This window comes from Ovis canadensis, chromosome 12 (assembly GCF_042477335.2).
Source record: "Ovis canadensis isolate MfBH-ARS-UI-01 breed Bighorn chromosome 12, ARS-UI_OviCan_v2, whole genome shotgun sequence".
NCBI classification, from domain to species: Eukaryota; Metazoa; Chordata; class Mammalia; order Artiodactyla; family Bovidae; genus Ovis; species Ovis canadensis.
The window spans coordinates 50,332,519-50,357,100 of record NC_091256.1 but is presented as its reverse complement, the minus strand read 5'-3'; the positions used below and the strand labels follow the sequence as shown (position 1 = coordinate 50,357,100).

Here is a 24,582-nt window from a genome sequence, read left to right as displayed (position 1 = left end):
AGAGGATGATATTGAGAGTCAGTGCAACCACTGGGTTCAGGGTCACAGCACCTTAACAAAGCTGAAAAGACCATGTGAGCACAAAAAACAATACTGAAGACAGCCAAGACCTTTTGAGAACTGACTTTGTTCCTGGTACTGTTCTACATATATCACAAATATTATTATCTCATTTGGTCACTGTGAGGTGGAGAATGTCATTGAGCTCCACTTAACAAATGAGAGAGGCTCTGAGTAAACTTACACAAAGTCACCCAGCTATTAAGTGGCAGAGCTCGATTTCAGCTCACACTGGAGCTTAAAACTCTGCATGTCTTTGTTCTTCTAATCAGGAGGGTCAATAAAATTGCAGTTAAAGGAAATTATTTGAGCAGATGGGTTTTTTTTTTTTTAAGGGAAAGGAGGATGATCAAACTGGCATGGATTAAATATGAAGGTAAAGGAAATTGGTAATATTCATTGCACGTTAGGTGAGTTGTTAGGAACGTGAATTACTCTAGCTTTGAGGAAAGTAATAAAAAATAACTATTCATTCTCTTTGACACCAATTCTACTTTCGCAAATCTACCCTAAGGAAATAATCAGACATGAATATGAGGAATCATGCACTAAGATGATTACTCTAAATTTACATACAATAATTAAAATTACATTGAAATTGAGTATGTGCATTAGAAAGTTTAAGAACTTTAAATTCAAAACTGAGTCTGAGTTAAATCCTGACTCCTTCACTTATTAGATATGTGATCTTTGGCTAGTTAGAAAATTGACTAAGTCTAATGGTCTTTATCTCTAGACTGGAGAAGATGCTGTTTTCTTTACAGTAGGCATTCTCAACAGCAGTACTATTGACATTTTAAGCACAATAATTCTTGTTCTAGAGGGCTGTCCTGTGCCTTATAGCATGTGTAGTAGAAACCCTGGTCTCTACCCACTAGATGCCAGCAGCACCCCTCAACCCAGTAGTGATAGTCGCAAATGTCTCCAGACATCACCAAATGCCCCCCGCTGAGAATCACTGTGTTACAGAATAGTGAGGATGAAATGAGCTAATTTAAAGATACGTATGGGTGAAGGGAAAGCAGGAAATATACAGTTTTGGAATGGGAAACCAAGTAGAAGAAAGAAAAGTCTACACATCTGTAGACAAAGACATAGATATCTCTTATCTATTAATATCTCTACACCTATCTATGAAAAAGCCAGTTGGATAGAGAATCAAAATCCAAGATATGGAAATAACTGATAAAGCAAAGCCCTAAATATAAGTAGAAGAGATGACTTTGTCAAAAAGAAGGGCCATCCTCTGACCTGGGAGTGCTGAAAGAATGGACGAAAAAATGAAATGATTCTGAGGGTTTTCCTTTTTATAGTAATGCTATGATCCCTAATTTGAGAAAAATTAAGATATAAAATAGATTTTCCCCCAGGGAACAAAATATGTTAATAGAACTGGGAATAAAGCACAATCAGATTTAACTGATACATACTGGAAAAAAACCTAAAATGTATTTCATTAGCATTTTATTATGCCTAGCCCTGAAGAATGAGGTGTGTAAACATCCCGGCAATGTAAAAATTTTAATGTACAAGGGAGGACTGTTACAGTAATTTTAGGTGAATGAATCATGGTGATCAAGCTAGTGGCTAGAAGTTTTGGAAGCTACTCTGTCTCAGTGTCAACACCTTTCCTATCTAGTCTTACTTTTTCCTTCCACTGCATTTTCACCTACTTTTTAAAAAAATTCTTTTAATTGGCATATAATTGCTTTACAGTGTTGAACTAGTTTCTGCTATAAAACAAAGTGAATAAGCTATAGGCATAAATATATCCCTCCCTCTTGGACCTCCTCCCCATGCCACCCATCTCGGCTTTCACACTTCATCCACTTCCTCCCTTAAACCTATGTCTACGGTCACAGTTTTGTCACTTGCTTCTTCCATCATTTATATTCATTCATTGAATCATTACACAAATATTTATTCACTACCTATTATGTCCCACGTTCTAGGGGTATATAGTAAGTTAACAAAACCTCAGAGAGGATCGTGTCTTCACAGAGTCTAAAGTATAGTTAAGAAGACAGACAATAAACAAATGAACCAATAACACATAGTAGAATGTCACACAAATTAACCAATGTACAAAATGCTATTCTGCTAAATTTGTGCCTAATGTTCTGTCTGGTACTTTAAAATTTAAATACTGCTTTTTCACTATTTGGGAGGCCTTTCTATTTGTTGAGCAGTTGTAATAATACACTGTCTTCGTTAAAGACCTATTCCTGGGCCACAACCACCATGCCATTCTATAGAATCCAAGTTGAAATTTAGATGTTTGCTACTCTCTGATGTGATATTTGCATTCTACAAATCCATAATTCCATAAATTTTATACTTCTGTAATTCATCATAACTATAACCCTTCTCCACACTTCACATGAATTGGAAATGTAAAATTGTTAATAGCCTTCATAAAACTTGGCTTCTATAACTGATTTCAGTAATTTTGTCACATTTTAAGAAAATTAAAGCATCAAAGTTATGCTTCAATGCTCGACAAACTCAGCCTTTACATGGGCTGAGCAAACTGATGTGGGTGGCTTTATCTTTGGGTCTTGATGTCTTGGTCATCTTACAGTGACTTAAAAATAACTTTATTGGCAGACAATACATTCCATACCTTACTCAAAAAAAGTCTCTGCTTGACAATCCATGAGTTGAATTGTTGGACCACATGGAAAGGAAAGAATAAGCTTAAGTTGGAACATTAGAAAAGTTTTTCTTGATAAATGCTCAGGTTTTAACTGCATTTTACTGAGTCTCTTTTTATGTCTCATTCTAATGCTCAAATATAGAAACATTTTAACTTTTTTTTCTGTTTTCATGGAATTCCAGTTTTGAAATAGGCTTTTAGTGGAAGCACATAAAAGCTTCCCAAATTTATAAAAATTGGGCTTTTCTTATTTAATGAAAGACATATGTTCACAAAAAAGTGTTGGTGAAGGCAATTCTTTGTAACACTCACAGTTCTTGACCTCGAACCACTTGTCCAAGGATACAAGCCCAAATTTGAAAATCTCTACAGTATTGTCATACTTTTAAAGGCAATTCATCAATTCAAAGGGCAGGGAATGTTTTTCAAATTAAGCAGATACTGCTGAAGCATAATGGTAGGTGTAAACTGCTTGTATACCAGAGTTTGTAGTTGAACAGATTCTGGTTCTTTAACCAATTTTAGGTGAATTTGGCTTGATTAATGAAGGTCATAGATCAAATCTTCATAGGCTAAATTGGGTATGAGAGGATCTTGCATACTTATTTCAAGCCAGGTCAGAGTTTATCAACTTCAATACTATCAACACATATGACTAATTGATTATTGTGGAGATGTTGTTTAGTCACTAAGTCATGTCTGACTCTTTGAGACCCCATGGACTGCAGCTGGCTGTGGGATTTTCCAGAGAAGAATACTAGAGTAGGTTGCCATTTCCTTCTCCAGGGGATCTACCCAACCCAGGGAACAAACCCATGTCTCCTTCACTGGCAGGCAGATTCTTTACCACTGAACCACCAGAGAAGCCCTCTTTGTAGAGACTATCTTGTAAATAATACGATATTGACTTCCACACACTAAATTTCAGTAGTATCTCCCCAGTCCAAATGTCTACAGACTGTTAAATGTCCCTAGGGCACAAAATCACCCCTTGTTGAGAATGACTGATCTAAGTGGAAACAATACTTATTTCCAATTTCTAACTTGAGGTAAAATACAGTAAGATAAAGATTTCGACAAGCTGATCCTTTTTTAAAAGTTCTATTTTGTTCTTTGTATCAAATTGTTATTTTATCCCCAATTCTTTGAAGTGTCACTAATTCTCTTTGAAGCCATGACATAAGAGAAAATTTATGGAACTAATAGTGAATTATTTCAAAGAGGAAAATGAAAATCTCCAAATTAGATTCTTGCTTCAATTAAAAAGTGGTCACTAGTAAAAATTTTTGCTAAAGAATGTGTGTTGTCATTTTGTCAAATTGGTCTTTAGTGTTTCATTTTGTACTATATCCCCAAATAACACTAACCTTTTCTATTTTAGGACTGATTCTATTTGTTGGCATATAATGGAATATATCTTCTAAATCCCTCAGAAGAAATGGAGTAGCCATCATGGTCAACAAAAGAGTCCAAAATACAGTACTTGGATGCAATCTCAAAAACGACAGAATGATCTCTGTTCGTTTCCAAGGCAAACCATTGAATATCACAGTAATCCAAGTGTATGCCCCAACCAGTAATGCTGAAGAAGCTGAAGTTGAACAGTTCTATAAAGACCTACAAGACCTTTTAGAACTAACACCCAAAAAAGATGTCCTTTTCATTATAGGGGACTGGAATGTAAAAGTAGGAAGTCAAGAAACACCTGGAGTAACAGGCAAATTTGGCCTTGGAACACAGAATGAAGCAGGGCAAAGACTAATAGAGTTTTGCCAAGATAATGCACTAGTCATAGCAAACACTCTCTTCCAACAACACAAGAGAAGACTCTACACATGGAAATCATCAGATGGTCAACACCGAAATCAGAGTGATTATATTCTTTGCAGCCAAAGATGGAGAAGCTCTATACAGTCAACAAAAACAAGACCAGGAGCTGACTGTGGCTCAGATCATGAACTGCTTACTGCCAAATTCAGACTTAAATTGAAAAAAGCAGGGAAAACCACTAGACCATTCAGGTATGATCTAAATCAAATCCCTTATGATTATATAGTAGAAGTGAGAAATAGATTTAAGGGCCTAGATCTGATAGATAGAGTGCCTGATGAACTATGGACTGAGGTTCGTGACATTGTACAGGAGAGAGGGATCAAGATCATCACCATGGAAAAGAAATGCAAAAAAGCAAAACGGCTGGCTGGGGAGGCCTTACAAATGGCTGTGAAAAGAAGAGAGGCGAAAAGCAAAGGAAAAAAGGAAAGATATAAGCATCTAAATGCAGAGTTCCAAAGAATAGAAAGGAGAGATAAGAAAGCCTTCCTCAGCAATCAATGCAAAGAAATAGAGGAAAACAACAGAATGGGAAAGACTACAGATCTCTTCAAGAAAATGAGAGATACCAAGGGAACAATTCATGCAAAGATGGGCTCGATAAAGGAGAGAAATGGTATGGACCTAACAGAAGCAGCAGACTTTAAGAAGAGGTGGCAAGAATACTCAGAAGAACTGTACAAAAAAGATCTTCATGACCAAGATAATCACGAAGGTATGATCACTCACCTAGAGCCAGACATCCTGGAATGTGAAGTCCAGCGGGCCTTAGAAAGCATCACTACAAACAAAGCTAGTGGAGGTGATGGAATTCCAGTTGAGCTAGTTCAAATCCTGAAAGATGATGCTGTGAAAGTGCTGCACTCAATATGCCAACAAATTTGGAAAACTCAGCAGTGGCCACAGGACTGGAAAAGGTCAGTTTTCATTCCAATCCCAAAGAAAGGCAATTCCAAAGAATGCTCAAACTACCGTACAACTGCACTCATCTCACACGCTAGTAAAGTAATGCTCAAAATTCTCCAAGCCAGGCTTCAGCAATACATGAACCATGAACTTCCAGATGTTCAAGCTGGTTTTAGAAAAAGGCAGAGGAACCAGAGATCAAATTGCCAATATCCACTGGATCATCAAAAGAGCAAGAGAATTCCAGAAAAACATCTATTTCTGCTTTATTGACTATGCCAAAGCCTTTGACTGTGTGGATCACAATAAACTGTGGAAAATTCTGAAAGAGATGGGGATACCAGACCACCTGACCTGCCTCTTGAGAAACCTATATGCAGGTCAGGAAGGAACAGTTAGAACTGGACATGGAACAACAGACTGGTTCCAAATAGGAAAGGAGTATGTCAAGGCTACATATTCTCACCCTGCTTATTTAACTTATATGCAGAGTACATCATGAGAAACACTGGGTTGGATGAAGCACAAGCTGGAATCAAGATTGCCGGGAGAAATATTAATAGCCTCAGATATGCAGATGACACCACCCTTATGGCAGAAAGTGAAGAGGAACTAAAGAGCCTCTTGATGAAAGTAAAAGAGGAGAGTGTAAAAGCTGGCTTAAAGCTCAACATTCAGAAAACGAAGATCATGGCATCTAGTCCCATCACTTCATGGGAAATAGATGGGGAAACAGTGGAAACAGTGTCAGACTTTATTTTGGGGGGCTCCAAAATCACTGCAGATGGTGACTGCAGCCATGAAATTAAAAGACACTTACTCCTTGGAAGAAAAGTTATGACCAACCTAGATAGCATATTGAAAAGCAGAGACATTACTTTGCCAACAAAGGTCCATCTAGTCAAGGCTATGGTTTTTCCAGTAGTCATGTATGGATGTGAGAGCTGGACTGTGAAGAAAGCTGAACACTGAAGAACTGATGCTTTTGAGCTGTGGTGTTGGAGAAGACTCTTGAGAGTCCTTTGGACTGCAAGGAGATCCAACCAGTCCATTCTAAAGGAGATCAGTCCTGGGTGTTCTCTGGAAGGAATGATGCTAAAGCTGAAACTCTAGTACTTTGGCCACCTCATGGCCACTTTGACTCATTGGAAAAGACTCTGATGCTGGGAGGGATTGGGGGCAGGAGGAGAAGGGGACAACAGAGGATGAGATGGCTGGATGGCATCGCTGACTCGATGGACATGAGTCTGAGTGAACTCCGGGAGTAGGTGATGGACAGGGAGGCCTGGTGTGCTGCAATTCATGGGGTTGCAAAGAGTCGGACACGACTGAGTGACTGAACTGAACTGATCTTCTAAATCCTTATTTAAAAATATTCTTTTCATTTTAGAACTTTTACTTGATTCTGCATATTCCAATAATTAAGGGAAGTACATTCCTAATTCTGGACTAAAATAACATGTATCAAGACAAACAAAATGCAAATACTTATGAGAAAGAACACAATTTTAAGTTAAAATATGATAGTTCTTTTTATCATTTCTTAAAAAAATTAAGAGTCCTGAGTGACTTATTTTAAGTTTTGTTCTGAGATACTTGCCAAACTGCTCTGTCCACTCAGAACACTTAATTTTTAATGTGCAAGCGTATGGCTTCAATGTAGTAATTATCATTACCAACTGGGTTCATGCATATGCTCACATAGCCTTCTTCTAGCTTCCTACCAACTGCCTCATACTCACCTGTTTCTTCTTAAAAGTTAATGCCCACTCCCTGATTTCCTTCAATACACTTTCTGTATAAAAAGTTTTCTTACTATATTTCTAAGTTTATAAAGGTAATAATGAGTGCAATAGCAAACTAACATATAGCTGGCTAAAGAAGTTAAAAATAATTCTTAACTTTTCTTCAAACTCATTTCCTACACCTTTCTCTATGCTCTTATAAACATATATAAAGATGTGTATGTGTATGTACACATACACATATATATACAGACACACAAATGTCCTTTCTCAGTCACTTTTATTGGTTTCTTCTAATTGTATTTCTAAAGAATACATAATTCTGTCCTCAGTTCTCCTCCTTTTGTTTCTATACTTTCTCCTTAGGTGCCAAGATTTTAAATACAATATCTAACAACTTCCAAATCTCTGTCTGTAGGCCTCTCCTCTGAACGTGGATTTACATATTTAACTGCCTAAAAGACATCTCCGTTTGGATATTTAAACAGACATGCAAATATTTGGGTCTCCCCTCCAAGGTACCCAGTAAGATGGTACTCCCTGCCCATTTGTATTTAGGTGTAGCCACGTGGCTTGCTTTGGACAATGAAAATTACATGTCACATTCAGATAGCAACATTAATAGTCCATGTGTGACTCTTCACTTATTTCCTCTGCCATTGGTGATCAGCAACAATCCTATCAGCTTGAGTCCTGAAGTGGGAATAGCAAGGAGCAAAGTCCCAGACAGTTGAGATGCACACACAGCATGAGCAAGAAACACATTTTGTAGTTTGAAGCCACCAGATTTTAGGGAGTATTTGTTGCAGCAGTAATAACTTAGCCTATCCTGACTAAACAGTGATATGTACTAGGATCCCAAATTTAACATGGTCAGAACAAAATGCCCCACTCCATTTTCTCTTTTCCTTATGTTACTCATCTTATTAAATGGCACTAACCCATACCCATCATCCAAGATCCAATAATCTTTTTTCATTTTACTCTTTCTCTCACTTTTCAGATCCAATCCATCAGTAAATCTTAAATGGCTCTCCCACCAAGATATATCCTGAAACTAACTGCTTCTCACTATCACACTACTGTCCCTAGCCCAAGCTATCACTCTCTCTCCTTTGCACTGCCTCAGTAGGCTCTCCATTTCTGCTCTAAACACCACTCCTCTCTTTCATGTTTATTACTGTCTTATTGATTTCTAAGAAACTCTTTAATTTGGGTAAAAATAAGATATTAATTCTTTGCTTGTCATATGTTGTTGCAAATGTTTTCTCAAATTTTAACTTTTTAAAAAACTGTTTATTCTTTAGAGTCAGATTAAGTCACTGGCTTTCATTGTCATCAGCTTTAATCTCTTTGTGCTTAAATATGGTACAGAGAAATCAGATACTTTATACCTCTAAGCCTTTCAGTTCTTTTTCAAACTGGAGGTGTCTGGTAGGGAGCCAAGCAAACACAGAGTAAGTATTCAAAGGCCAACATGACTCTCTGAAATCTAAAGGATGATTTTTTTCCCTCCCTTCAAGGGGAGACTTCTTAGTAGGGACTATAATTCTGATCCTAGTTCTTCAATTGTTGTCTGCCTTTTGATTTCCAGAATATACATTTTGTTACATAAATCAATGGATTCAAGGCAAATGAATCAACTTTCAAATTTAAATCTGATAGAATTCTTTTCATTAGCTCAATATTATATGTTTTCATCTTTAAACCTCAATTAGATTTTTTAAATAGCAGAAGATCAAAGACCAGAAATTGGACCATGGAATGGCTCCCTGATAACCCTTAGATAATATACATTATTTGTACATTATGCACAACATAGTCATAGAGGGTGATAGTGCTGACAGGTACAAAATTGGAACTTAAGGAAGAGTGATTGGTCCAGGAAGATGGGGAGGCTGGATACTTGGGAATCTGAGCATTTGAAACAAAGACACTATTGAGACTCAGGCAACAAGGTACGGTGAGCATTCAGAGACTCATAATATGGCTCTTCAACAATATGTAATTTGGTGAGGAAAATAGCATATTTGCACAGGCAGGGTAGAGCAAAAGGTGTTAACAAAAATCTGTGTATTCATTTAAAAAATTATAAACAAGATTATATTATTATGCTAAGTTTGTAGTCTCAGATGATTAACTTCCACTATTTATTTAATATTTTTTTATTTTTCTTTGATGTTTAATCCATTTATGTATAATAATATATCTCTCCTTCTAAATATTATTTTCATCATTTTATATTTTATTTTTTTTCCACCATCCTCCATTTAAGTATCTTCCTATTTTCATTTTACTATGTATTTTAAAATCTTTTTTGAAAATTGCACAAAAGACAGCTTCAAGAAAATGAGAAAATGACATGGGAACAAAATTTAAAATTGCCCATACAATTAACATTTTGGTGTATATCTTCTCAAAATTTCTATGTACAAATAGTTACATATAAACCCCATCCCCTACAAAATTTTTAAGCAAAAATCACATTACATTATCTATGGTATTTTTTTTTCAGTTAATTTATCATGAAAATTTCCATTGCAATTGATATATTTATATCTTTATATATGTGTGTGTGTATATATATATTTACTTTGAAAATTTTGCTTTATAGTGTTTCATTGATGTACCATATTCTATTTAATCAATTATCTATGATGGATACTGATGCATTTTTTAAACATCAGTAATTATAAAAAATGTTTCCAAATAATTTTTGAACAAATACCATTGCACAACTATCGAATTATTTGATAAAAATAAATTTTTAGAAGTGGGATGGTTTGGCCAAAGGTTGGCACATAATCAAGGTATCTCATGCATGCCAAACTGGTCACCCTGCATCAAGGCTATGTGGATACTCAGCCACATGTAACATATAAGGAGAACAGCTTCCTCATTACCACCTATCATGACCATCCTTTCTCATTTCTTGTGATCTGAAAGCTCAAAAGTGAGGCAGGGACAGTTATTTTAATTTACAATTCCTGTAGTGAATTGCTAGTGAATTGAACCCTTTTTTTCAACTGGTTGTCAGTCTTTTTACTTTTCATTTTTTGGTTTTAAATGATTGATTGGCTGGTTTTTGTTGTCTTAAATGAATTGAATAGCTTCCCTGGTGGTGCAGAGGTTAAAGTGTCTGCCTGCAATGTGGGAGACCTGGGTTCGATCCCTGGGTCAGGAAGATCCCCTGGAGAAGGAAATGTCAACCCATTCCAGTATTGTTGCCTGGAGAAGCCCATGGATGGAGGAACTTGGTGGGCTACAGTCCACGGGTCACAAAGAGTTGGACATGACTGGGCGACTTCACTTCAAATGAATTGAATAGAAACAATTTAAACCTGAGGACATTTAATACTTTGTATGTCATATATGCTGCAAATATTTTATGAATTTTTCATTTGCTTTTTAACTGTTTACTGTCTTTTGGACCATACAAAAGTATTAAATTTGCATGTAGTTAAAGGTCACATTTTTTTCACTATTTTCTAACTCATTAATTTTTACTTTAATCATTAATTTCTTTCCTTAGAATTTTTTTGTTGCTCTCCTCAAACCTCTTAAATTTATTTACTTCTATTTAAATAATAATTCTTTTAAAAGTTATTAATTTTTCTCTGTATATAACACTAAGTATATTTTATAGTATTTCCTATATAGTATTTTTATTATTATTATATTTCAAATAGTCTATAAATTAAGCATTGATTTTCATTTGGATCTATTTCTGGAGTGTATTTTTTTCATTCTAAGTAGACAGGTTTTCACATTTAGAGTTTGCTTTATATCTCTAGCTTTCTAAACCTTATTAGATATCTAATATTTACATATCTTTTAAATATTACTATATACATATGTAGCTTTTAAATTACCCTTATTTCTAATACAAATCGTATCCTTTTTCATTTTAGTTTTTGTCCAGATGATCTGCTTAAAACAGGGAGTAGGATTTTAAACTCTCATAACTACAAATATGTATTATTTCACTGTATGGTGTGATAACCACATTATGTTAAACTAGCAAAAGAAATAAATTTCTACTTTTTTATTAAAAATGCTTCTGTAAGAGGTTAAATTTCAAAATAAAACATCACAATGAAACTTCTAAAATCATACTCAATGACAATATGTTTTCAAAACAAAAACATAAAGAATCCCTTTAATTTTGGAGTAATGTTAAACTAATTCCTTTGAAAAATATCATAGGGCATACTAAAAGATGTCTAAAATACTATGAGAAAAATATATTAAAAAACTATGATGTAAGACATCATTATTCTCTTATTTCTCATTAACTAGAGATGAGTCATGTTTTATAAAAGAGAAAATAAAAATATAAAATTAGCACAACAAATCTTTCAGAGTTCCCTGTCTTATCACCCATTGTGAGTTTTCTAAACAGCAGATTAATTCTTGCTTCCTTATAGAGGGTATATGGCAAGGTTAATAAATTTGGGTATACAATATAGATTTCACCTCCCTTATCAAAGTTCTTTGCCTTTAAATGAACTGTCATTTTTTCCCAACTGTTTAAGATTAAAGTTGGGGGTTCAAAAAGTAGGCATTTTTTACAATGCTCTTTTAAGACCGATTTGCCAAAAAAGAACCAAAGGTTTGTTGGCGTTGCAGTGATTGAGACAGACAATTTTTATATGTACATAGAACTAAATTAACACTTTGAGGCCAATGAGTTTTCCTCCTTTCTCTTAACTTTAATGATATTCTCATTTAATTCAGTTCAGTCGCTCAGTCATGTCCGACTCTTTGTGACCCCATGAATCGCAGCACACCAGGCCTCCCTGTCCATCACCAACTCCCGGAGTTCACTCAGATTCACGTCCATCGAGTCCGTGATGCTATCCAGCCATCTCATCTTCTGTCATCTCCTTCTCCTCCTGCCCCCAATCCCTCCCAGCATCAGAGTCTTTTCCAATGAGTCAACTCTTCGCATAAGGTGGCCAAAGTACCTGAGTTTCAGCTTTAGCATCATTCCTTCCAAAGAAATCCCAGGGCTGATCTCCTTCAGAATGGACTGACTGGATCTTCTTGCAGTCCAAGGGACTCTCAAGAGTCTTCTCCAATACCACAATTCAAAAGCATCAATTCTTCGGCGCTCAGCCTTCTTCACAGTCCAGCTCTCACATCCATACATGACTACTGGAAAAACCATAGCCTTGACTACATGGACCTTAGTTGGCAAAGTAATGTCTCTGGTTTTGAATATGCTCTCTAGGTTGATCCTAGCTTTCCTTCCAAGGAGTAAGCGTCTTTTAATTTCATGGCTGCAGTCACCATCTGCAGTGATTTTGGAGCCCAAAAAAATAAAGTCTGACAATGTTTCCACTGTTTCCCCATCTATTTCCCATGAAGTGATGGGACCAGATGCTATGATCTTCATTTTCTGAATGTTGAACTTTAAGCCAACTTTTTCACTCTTCTCTTTCATTTTCATCAAGAGGCTTTTGAGTTCCTCTTCACTTTCTGCCATAAGGGTGGTGTCATCTGCATATCTGAGGTTATTGATATTTCTCCCAGCAATCTTGATTCCAGCTTGTGTTTCTTCCAGTCCAGTGTTTCTCATGATGTACTCTGCATATAAGTTAGATAAGCAGAGTGACAATATACAGCCTTGACATACTCCTTTTCCTATTTGGAACCAGTCTGTTGTTGGGTTATATATAAATTAAGTGAACCAGAGGGGCTTTCCATAAATCCCAGGGAAATACAAGTACTAAACTTCTTCAAGAAAATCAGAAAGAATATACATTATTCAAAGAAAATAAATAACCCAATTGATCTGACTATACCTAAACTACTTAGAATGTTCTTTCAGGGACTTCCCTGGTGGTCCAGGGATTAAGAATCTACCTGCCAATGCAGGGGACACAGGTTTGATCCCTGTCCTGGAATAGCCCATATTCTGCAGGGCAACTAAGCCCATGGACCACAACTACTGAGCCCACTCTCTAGAGCCCATGAGCCACAATGAAGACCCAGCACAGCCAAAAATAAATAAATATTATAAAAAGAATGTTCTTTCAGTCATTTTAAATATTAAAGAGGAAATATATCTTCTGACAAGGTACTGTCTGCTCCTTCATCTACCAAGATTATAACACACATCATTAATAAGACATTTCCAGGTTTCATGATGGATTTTCAGTTCCTACCTATACTCTCTCACATATGACCAAGAACAGGAATTTAGGAATTGAAGATCTGCACAAGAGGCAAAACAAATTAACATGGATTTACTATCTGTGTTTTTCAGTGTAATATATTTTGGTGACATCTGACTCAGCGCACTGTCTTTGCAAATGATGACTAGAATCCAATGGCTGACCAAAATCAGTATGCTAGGTGATAACTACTTTTCCCACTAATGAGACTGCCAATATCCACTTGTCTAGCTAAATGTGTTGGAAAATTACTAGACAAAGTATTTTTTAAATGTCAAAACAGGTGTTCAAATTGGATTTTCTTTCCTTTTTCTTTTCTTAAATATCAAAGCCCTCTACTATGTATAAAATCATTGCATTTAACGTAACTATGCTGTGCTGTGCTAAGTTGCTTCAGTCGTGTCCGACTCTTTGTGACCCCATGGACTGCAGCCTGCCAGGCCCCATGTCCATGGGATCCTCCAGGCAAGAATACTGGAATGAGTTGTCATTTCCTCTGCTGCTGCTGCTAGGTCGCTTCAGTCGTGTCCGACTCTGTCCGACCCCAGAGATGGCAGCCCACCAGGCTCCCCCGTCCCTGGGATTCTCCAGGCAAGAACACTAGAGTGGGTTGCCATTTCCTTCTCCAATGCATGAAAGTGAAAAGTGAAAGTGAAGTAGCTCAGTCGTGTCCGACCCCTAGCGACCCCATGGACTGCAGCCTACCAGGCTCCTCCGTCCATGGAATTTTCCAGGCAAGAGTACTGCAGTGGGGTGCCATTGCCTTCTCCTAGAACTCAGTAAAAACTTATTTTTAATCTGACATGTTTTTAACATGTTTTTGCACGTTTCAGTTCTATTTCTCCTTTTCAAATCCTCCTCTTCAATCAAGGCAGTCCATCTCATATTTCCACATGGGGGACATAAAATAATCCTTTAAGAAGACTGATGTTAAGGAAGGTGCTAGTTAATTTCTCTTTTAAACATAATAAAAGATTCATAAGAGAGGAGCATACCTGTAGTGTTTCTCTATAAGTTAAATTTTTTTGAAGTATTCATTTCTGAACCTAGGATTCTTTTTAGTTTTCATTTGTATTTGTGTATCAACATAATTAAGAAATTTTGAGAGCTTTTTTTTAGAGTGTTTTATTCTTTATATTTTAAGGGCTTTTTCTACCTTTAATTTGCCTAATTTAACATCAAAGATACTTAACCAAACTCAAAGTAACAAAAAAAATAAAACTAAATGCTTATTAAATTCCTAGAAATGTCCACCAAGCAAGGGTATCAAGTTAATGAAAGAAATTAAACCTCTTCTATCTAGGACAAAACATGGAGATTAGAAGGCTCAGTTCTGAAAATGATATTCTGATTTATATTTGCACTCAACAAACAAACGAACCAACCAACAAAACAACAACAAAAATAGTCCAAACCTCCCTGTTACTATATTATATTTGTTCACATCCCCCAAACTAATTCAGAGTCCTAGATTATGGTCTTACTTTGGAAGACATTGACTTGGAATTCATGGATATTTTGTCTCCTCCTTTGAGAGGTTTCCCTAGACCATGAATTCCAAGTCAATATCACTATGCCAGTAGAAAAACATTTCCAAAGGAAAAATAAGTAATGGGTCTCAAGGAAAATTTTTCCTGAGCAACTATATCTCCTCACAAAAGGAAAATGTGTTTTTTTAGGAGAAATAACAAAATGCATATAAGTGCTCAAGGAAGAACATAACCATTGGTGTTTTGCCCCATAATGCATTTATAATATAAATCTCTGTGTCTCTTGTAGATTTTTTTTTTTTTCTGAGAGTTTAGAGAAGTAGCTTCCAAACTCTAAGTAAAGGAAATCAACCCTGACTATTCATTGGAAGGACTAATGCTGAAGCTCCAATACTGTGGCCACCTGATGCAAAAAGTCGACTCATTGAAAAAGACCCTGATGCTGTGAAAGACTAAGGGCAAGAGGAGAAGGGCATGACAGAGGATGAGATGGTTGGATGGCATCACAGATTCTATGGACGTGATGAGCAAACTCCAGGAGATAGTGAAGGACAGGGAAGCCTGGCGTGTTGCAGTCTATGGAGTCACAGAGTCAGACATGATTGAATGACTGAACAACAACAGCAAAGGTGGATGAAGCAGATCACTTTAGCTGGCATTGAGAAAATGAATAGTAGAGTTGATCCATACACTTTATAATATACATGTATATATGTATATGTGTGCAGGTATGAAGGAAGATGAATCCATGCATCCTGCTCATCTAAAGAAACATTAATTGAGCAAGCTTCATTCTCTCTAGTATCTGGTGTATCATAAAAGATAAAATGCTATTCACAAAATAAACAATTAGCCTTTGCGAGTCTGAAATGAGTCACCTTTCACAGCTGGCTCATGTATATGGCAGGCAACAAACAGGTGTGCTGCCTTTGGGACAATGCAGAACAAGCATCCTAGCATGAGAGGGAAAAAAGAATCTCATATTCTCCTTTTGAAGATTCCAGATCTATATACTCTGGAGACAGCACAGCTTGTATTCCAGTGTTGTCCATTTATACTGAAATCCTAAGTGAAAGGAAAATAGCCTGCAGATGTGCCATTTGTGATTTGAGGAGCCTCGTTTGTGCCAGAGTCCATGGTCAGTACAATGATCATATTTTAAAAGTATTAGCCTTATATTTTTTCACAGACTATTACTTAATCAAAACATAAGCAACCAAGAATTAAGGCATAAGGGCAATACACATCAGCCCCTCCAAAGTAGCTGTTCTTCAGTTAAAAATCAAAACAGTAAGTGTCTGCATCTTTGTCACGCTTCAGCTGACACTCTAACTGGCACCCAAAGATCCCCCACAGCGCTATACCAAGTGTTCACAGTGCAGATGGGGGCTCCAGGCCCTGGGAGACACTGGAGGGCCTTCTGCATTATCTGAGAGGTAGCCTTAAGGAGCAGCAGCTTCGAACATCTGAGTTTTATCACTCATTGTATAATTATTCGAAAAGAATCAGTAAATTCTATTAAACTGAACATTTCATTACTCAGAACTTGACCAAGCAGGACAACACAAATGGATGACTCCTGCTATGGACAAGTGTTTTCTTTGGGGAATTTTAGAAATGCCTTTAAGTCATCAGTGAATCACTCATGAAAGAGGCAAATCATAAATGCTTCTTGATTGCTATATAACACAGGAAGCCTAGCCCAACACTCTGGGATGACCTAGAGAAGGGTATGGGGCTGGGTGAGAGGGAGGGGATCTATCTATCTATCTATCTATCTATCTATCTATCTATCTATCTATGGGCTTCCCTGGTGGCTCAGACAGTAAAGAATCTGCCTGCAGTGTGGGAGACCTGGATTCAATCCCTGGGTTGGGAAGATCTCCTGGAGGAGGGCACGGCAATCCACTCCAGCATTCTTGCCTGGACAGAATCCTCATGGACAGAGGAGCCTGGCAGGCTACAGTCCATGGGGTTGCAAAGAGTCAGACATGACTGAGCAACTAAGCACACAACACACACACACACATATATATGTATGCATGTATATATACACATATACTTATGGCTGATTCATGTTGCATGGCAGAAACCAACACAATTTTGTAAGGCAATTATCCTCCAATTAAAAAAAAAATCAAAAAATACTTCTTGAATGATCTAAGGGTTAGCACCTCCCTAAAATGTCAGCAGCTGACTGCCTGATCATCAGCATGCATAGGCTTGCTATTAGTACACTCACATATTTCAGGCAATTTAAACAATTAAGAGATGCAGCACATGAAATTCTAGACAGAAACTCAGTGTAATGTGTGTCCAGGACCAAAGAGACTTACTATTCAAGAATCAAAATACAGCATATGGTGTGAGAACTAAAATTTTGTCCAAATGGTTTTTTTTCCAATAGTGATGATATTAGTTAGAAGAAATCTTTAATCAATTTTATAAGTTAATTTCTGTTTTAAAAAGTAAACTTTTAGTGGACTAAGTTCACCCCCCTGGGTCCTTCACAAATGCCTATCTTGTAATTTTATAATATTATTTTTAACTTCATTAAATATTATTACTTGGGCCATAAGCAATTATAGCAAGATATAAATTTATAAAGTGACACATTTTCAATACCAACTTTCTCTATCAACTTATTCTATAATAGCACATTCCATCAAATTAAACTGTAAGATTTCCCACATTTGTTTTAAATTCTATATGTATGGCTTATGAATAGCAATTTTGATGAATTCCAGCTGGCTTAAATATGCAGGCAGACCCTTATAAAACAGATTCTTTTCAATTCTTATTGTATTCAATGAGGCCTATTTTAAGTGGGCCACCTGGTAGGATAAAGCACTAATAATTCTCCATAGGAAAAAAAATAGGAAAAACAAATCACCCTGCTAAACTTAAGACTATCTTCCCTAACTACATTACTCTTACATACCTAATATAAGTGAGAAGTAGTTCTAATCTTCTGGAAAAGTTAAATTAAAATTTTAACAAGCAAGCCACTCTGTGAACTACTAAATTACTCATTTATCTATTACAACAACAACATTAAAATAGTTTCCACCATGTGTGTGTGTTGCCTGGTTTCACAAATCATACACATTTCAGTCTCCCCCTCCATTCCCCACACCCTCCTGCCTCCATCCAGCTGGAATACATCAAGCGCGCAGAAGCCAAGGCAAATGTTGACCCCACCCTCCTCCATCCATTTTAAGGCACCTTCAAAGCCAGAGCACTGGTCTAGTTCGATTTCACCAACAAAGCCAGCCATCCTGCTATTTAAGACTCCAGTTTGGGGTTTTTATAACTGCACATTAACATGAGAGCTTTGATTTTGGGTCAAAAACGTCAGCTGCACTGAGTTTCATCAGATGGTCGTACCCTTTCTGCAGAAGAGTCCTCATTATTAAATCATCATCTTTGCTCTCAGTGTTGCTCTCTTTCCTTATAAAAACAACCTCTCTGAACTGTCCAATAACCAGCCCTGAAGGACGTAATATTTCCTTTTCGAAAGGTCAAAAATGAACCGCCACGATGGTAGTCCAAGCTCTGTTTTCTCTGACATTTGCACACCCTCTATCATTTGTGTACTGGTCACAGACAGCCATTTCAAAGCACAGAAACACTCTCACCAAGGGCACATGCAGGAGGGGAGTGGGGACTGAAGAGACAGAGGAGCTGCAGGAAGACAAAGAACTTACTTTGTTGTTCCCCTGTGCATGAAGCCGCAAGGAAAAAAAAAAGAAATATGTTAAATTTATTTTAAAATCATGAGGTTTTTCATGCTAGATTAAAATCAAAATAAGTAACTCTTCACTGACATCCCATTCATATATACAGCACCCAAAGCTCAGGGACGAGTCAAAGATTCTACTTATATTAAGGGAAATCATACATTTATAACACTAGTAAATTATGACAGAGATTTCCCCCTTTCTTTCTACTTGAAATACTTGAAGTACCGGGAACCTGGCCAAAAAGCATTGGTTTGAATTGGTAATAAGTGAGCTGTTAGCATGAGAGGCAAAGTATTTAGTATGTCGGCTTGCCCTTTCCTGACAGCCCCTCCTCCAACATGCCAAGCAGTGGAAAATTTCATCAGCCAATGCATTTTTAAACAAACACTGCATCCTTGGTTTCAGAGAAGGTGGGGTGGGGGAAGAAAAAGAGCAGAGGAAAGGAGTGAGTGATTCTGGGGAGACAGGGCAAGCAGACCACGTTACGACCTCCATCTGTACCATTCCTTTATTTCATAAATTACGAGTTTGGTCTTGGGCTGGCATGGGAAGTGAAAGCTGTATAGTGGGGAGGCAGCCAAAATAAACACTGGTCCACATTCAAGAAAATGGGTCTGGAAAGGTTAGTCACAAAAATGTAGTCATTTCTAAAAGGGACGTTCCAGATAGAGACACAGAGAGCAGCCAGCAACAGGCAGCAGGCAAATGGCTGTCTTGTTTCAAACTGGAGCGGCAGGAGTATGATTTATATCAAACAATTTAACCCACATATGGCTTAAAAAAATAAAATGGTGATTCATTACTCCCAGGGCAGCCTGAGTCCTCGCAAGGTCAGATCCTGTGGGGGAGACGTGATGCGATATGGGCAGGGAACAGATCTGGACTCTCCTCACAAGGGCCCCAGAAAGAATGTCTCTCTCCACTGAGATGCAGAGTGGAAGAGAGCTGTGAGTGGAGTGTGTGCCTGTGTGGAGAAGCCTGAGCACAGGGTATGGAGTAACAGGTTGGGCTGGAGATCTGGTGTTTAGTTTTAAGAGAGATGTGTGTGGGGAAGTAATGCATACAAAAAATTTCTGGAGAGCAGTAAGGGAATGATTGCAGGAGAGTGCATTTTCTGGAAAACTATGCCAGCTGGTGACTCTGGGGGGATGTCTAATTCAAGGACCATCAGGGCTATCATACTGAATAAAAACATAAATTTAAATATATTGATATAACAGCATAGAGAAGTTTCCTGACATTGTGAGTGGCTGTGATATAACCATTAACATCCCTGGCATATGTGAGACATAAATAATGGTACCAGAATGAATGAAATCAGGGGAAAAGGAGTCTTTTGTAAAGATTATGCCAATGGTTCAATAAGGCAATAAAGATCCCCAGAGAGAATTTTATCAGGAATAGAATACTATCTTAGAGAATAATGGGACCTTGGTTCTCCAAAGAAGTGCAATAGTGCTGAAAATACCTCAAACAGATGGGGTTTATTGCATTCCACAGCAGTGCAGCTTTTGATCTACCAAATAAGTTTCAGGAGTTCAACCAAGTATTTTTGCACATTAGGGAATGGCTGGCTTCCCTGCTCAGTGGCAGATGGTTCTGTTTGTAGTGGCAACAGTGATGTCACCGAGTAGGGGGCCTTAATCCTTAAATACGAGAAACATACAAGTGAAAGGCTTGGTGTGGCTTTTCCATTTCTTATTTCCTTCAATCATTTCCCCAGTTGTCTATTCTGAGAGAGGCATACCAGTCATGACTGGTGAATTGTAAATTATCTATAATTCCTCCACTACTCTGCATGGCAGCATTTATATTTAGAAAGTCCCTTCATTGAAAAAAAAAAAAAACTAAACTATTGGTCATGGAGCTGCTCTAATTTCTGTGGGAAGCACTGTAGAATAAGCTAAGAATAAAATTATGTAGAGTGGGATGAATATGGGCGTTTTCTATCTTGTACACAAGACTGCTGAGTAAATACATGGGAATGGTCATCACCATATTAATAAATACTTATGGGGCTCTGTGTCCATTCCTCTCTTCCCCCTAGAGTGAAACAGACACCTCCCTGATTTGCTTTTTGCCACAGAGAAAAATTTGGTTGTAAAGTCTATCCAAAAAGACTTTCTCATATCCCTAAGAGACTGCATTATGGGATGGTTTCAACCTCCAAGGTAGTCCTTAAAAGCATGAATTATGACTGGGAGAGTCCTGACTTCAGAGGTATAGTGAAGTTCCAGGGTGCTTCCGTTTCTACTGTCTAGATGGTATATGATTTCTTAAGAGATGAAAAATGACAGCTGCTCTGTGACAACCTAGAAGGGTGGGGTGGGGTGAGAGGTGGGAGGAAGGTTCAAGAAGAAGGGTCATATACCTCTAGCTGATTCATGCTGATGTATGGCAGAAACTAACACAATATTGTAAAACAATTGTCCTCCAATTAAAAATTAATAAGTTAAAAAAGAAATCATATACTAGACAGGAGGACCATCTATCTATATAGCTAAAAAAAATAACTCTTAAAAGTTCTGAGGTGTATGTCTTAACAGATACACAAAACTGAATTTGCACCACATCTGTTTCTAGGCTATGCACAGATTTGCAGCTGCACCTTTCAGATGGCCAGAATCTGAGGGCAGGAGGTTTGTGGACTCTCATTTCCCTGACAGCACTATGGCTCACTCCTGACTAAATGATGGAGACTTTGAGGCCAGTCTGTCCACAGGGCAGCATAATCTCAAGGCTCTCCTAAACAGTTTGGTATCCTCAGCCAACAGTTGGGGAGATTCTCCCCAAATTTCACTGATAGTTTGTAAAGAAAAGGGAACTATTAATCTGACAAGTACAGCTTCATGGACACATAAATGATAGTCAATATCAATATTAAAGTCTACATGGCACCAAGTACTTTCCTCCAGGTGTAGGCAACAAGCTAGATGTGGTGTGCAATACTATTCATTTAGTCCTACAAAATCACTCAGAGGAAGAAATTATTATTTTGAGTTTAAAAAGGAATAAAAAACTAGAGAGTGAAATAAGTTGCCTAAGCCATATGGCACATAAATGGAAGGGTGGGGATTCCAACACAAGTGGATTTGACTTCAAGTCTACCTTCCACGCACAGAAGAATCTGAAATTTCTTCACATTTATATATAAAGTCATATTGTGAGCTGACAAAACTGTGCCAGGGAAATCAGTCATTTGTTATATGACATTCTTTAGGTATTTAATTAAATTCACACTTATTTCTATTTACACTTAGAGGAAAAATTTATGTACATGGACCATAATATTGTTAAAGTTTTAAAATTACAAAATTGTGACCTGTAGCTATTGACACACACACACACACACTTTTTGATGCTGCTTAGTCTTGATGGGGAAATGGTGCAGAACAAGAAAGGGAATAAAGTTTTGGATAGAGAGGTTAGTCGTAAACTTAGCAGAGGAACTCATTTTCAGGGGGACTCATTTTCAGTGCCTAGTCCTGTTTTAACTTTCCCCAAATCTTTGAGGGAATATCTCATCAGTACAAAACAAAAACAAAAAGCTATTAATCCCTTTAGAAACAACTTCACTTTGAAACTATGTAAATTCCTATGTACTTATTTAATTTCATACTTATAAATTTCATACTGAGTATAATTTCAATTTAGTGGCCAAAGGAAATAGAAATAAAAATAAAATTCTGTTAAATTCAAATTCAAGTTTAAATATATTTTTAAAATACTCTTGCTGCTCAGAAAGCTCAGGTGATGGTAGAATGCCAGAGTTCTGGGTCAGAGATGTTATGTCTACATTCACAGAGTAAGTCAGTGGCATAGTGGGAAAGTAAACTCAGGACTCATTTCCATCTTAGGGTCACATAGCATGATGCTCAGATAAGAAGTCTACATTTAGCTTTAGGTCCAGAAAGTTTAAGAGACTGGAAAGTAATTAGAAAATAAACATGGTAAAATAGAATATATCAATGATTAGAAAACAGAAGGTAATTAGAAAACGTACGTGGGAATATAGTTGGGCTGTTGGGCTTTATACAGATACCCACCAGTTTTTCATTCACATTGTACAGTAGCTATTTATTTGCATCTCTCTCTTCCACTAGAGTTGGAACTCCTGTAAAGTAGGAACTCCCTTCTTTTTTTATCTTTGAATCTTCAGAGTCCACATAACAGTGACGGATGAAGGGAAGGAAGGAAGTGGGAGAAGATGGAAGGAATGGAAAGAAAGAAGAAAAACTTGTAGAAAACCCCAAGAGAAATGACCTAAGAGACAGAAGGAATAGAGTAGCAGAACATTATGAGTGACATAAAAAACATTTCACCATGTGGACAAGATGGAAAAAGATATGATGAGAAAACGCTTGTTATAAAACAGTATGCAACCTTAGTTTGGACAAAAAAAATTATTCTAAACATCAGCTCATCCAGATTTGGGTGATGGATATTTATCTAAATGAATCCAAACTTATATAATTTAGAAAAATGACCTATGTAGAATTTTTTCCAGTTAGAATAGAGATGTCTCATGAAAAAAGCAGAATTGTTTTGATCTTGACTCATATCCATGTATGACACATAAACATTTCATTATTAGGGTATAGATTGACTGGTTTGCTGTTGACTCAATGGTTTAGTGATACAAAAACAGAAACACCAGAAATTCTAAAAATTTACTTACAGACATCTGTTATTAGGTTACTCTGACTTCTTTGTCAAATGTTTCTAAATTAAGGATAACTGTACCTAGAAGTATCACTTCCCCCAAACCTAAGATTGTTCTAAAATGCAATGTTTAGATAAGCATCCTACTTAGATTCCTTTTAGTAGTTAGCTGCCACTGAAACATCTGAGAGTCAAGCATTGTGTAGTATAACCTGCAGAACTACATGGCACAGAAGAAATACAAATATTGTTTATGATGAAAGCTGAGAAAAGCAATGTTCATGGCATACTGCCAAGTTTAATTTCCTGTCATATCTTTGGCATGTGGTAAAAAGTCCCTTTGTCTCGATTTTCCAAGCAAAGTACCAAACATATGTTAATCAGCAAATAAAACTGATGTGAAAGAATCAAAACAGTTTGTGTAGGACAATTCTAGATTTGCTTAAAATTGAGCATTCTAATAAAAAATAGCAAATATTTTATTGAGCATCTTTTGTGTAGAGCTATAAATACATGAAATTTCAGGTTTATAAAAACAGTTCACAGAAGGAAGGGTAATTTTGCTTTCCCAAGACAGTATTTCCCTCGTGAAAGAGGCATTGCATAATTGTTTTTAATAGCAAACTTGTCTAGTACACTTAATATAAATTTAGTTGACAAAATCATGACCTAAGAAAACATTTTCACAAACATTACACTTTCTTGGAAGGAAGACACACACACACACATATACACATTCAGATATTTTATATAACCAAGCACAGTTAGAAGACAGAAAATATCATAAAGTTTTCACAGTCACACTGGGACTGTGTGATAAATATCCACAATGTTTTAGCTCTCTTGTACTTACTTACATAAGTAATCTACAATGAAAATAATAAGCATCATCATAAATAAACATGGAGTGTTAACTTTTGTTTACCCTGTCCAGTGCTTTCCCTACATCATCTCACTTAACCCTGTCAACGATGCTGCAGATGATTCTTGTTATCTCCATTTTAGACACTGGAATCTTGAAAGATAAAAGGGCTACACAGCTTGTAGGTGAGCATCAGAAATTTCAGTTTATAGTTTGATTCTAAAGTCTGTGCTTTAACACATGCTGTGCTGCTTTTCATAACACTCAGCCATAGCAATCTTATAAAAGTATAAATCTTATCATGTCACTAACTGGCTTGCAATCCTCCAGTGGCTTCCCATGTCACCTAGAATAAAGCAGAAATGCTTGCCACTTCCTTCAAGGCCTATATAATCTGGCCACTGACCACTTCTAGAAATCATCAAGTACCTTCACTTGTCCAGACA

The 24,582-nt window shown here is 36.9% G+C and overlaps 1 protein-coding gene across 6 annotated transcripts in view; it reads right to left on the bottom strand.

The window, feature by feature from the left end:
• The window catches only part of DNM3 (dynamin 3), a 638,181-nt gene that overhangs the window by 85,548 nt on the left and 528,051 nt on the right, over nt 1–24,582 (bottom strand). The gene's annotated exons all lie outside the window — the stretch shown is intronic.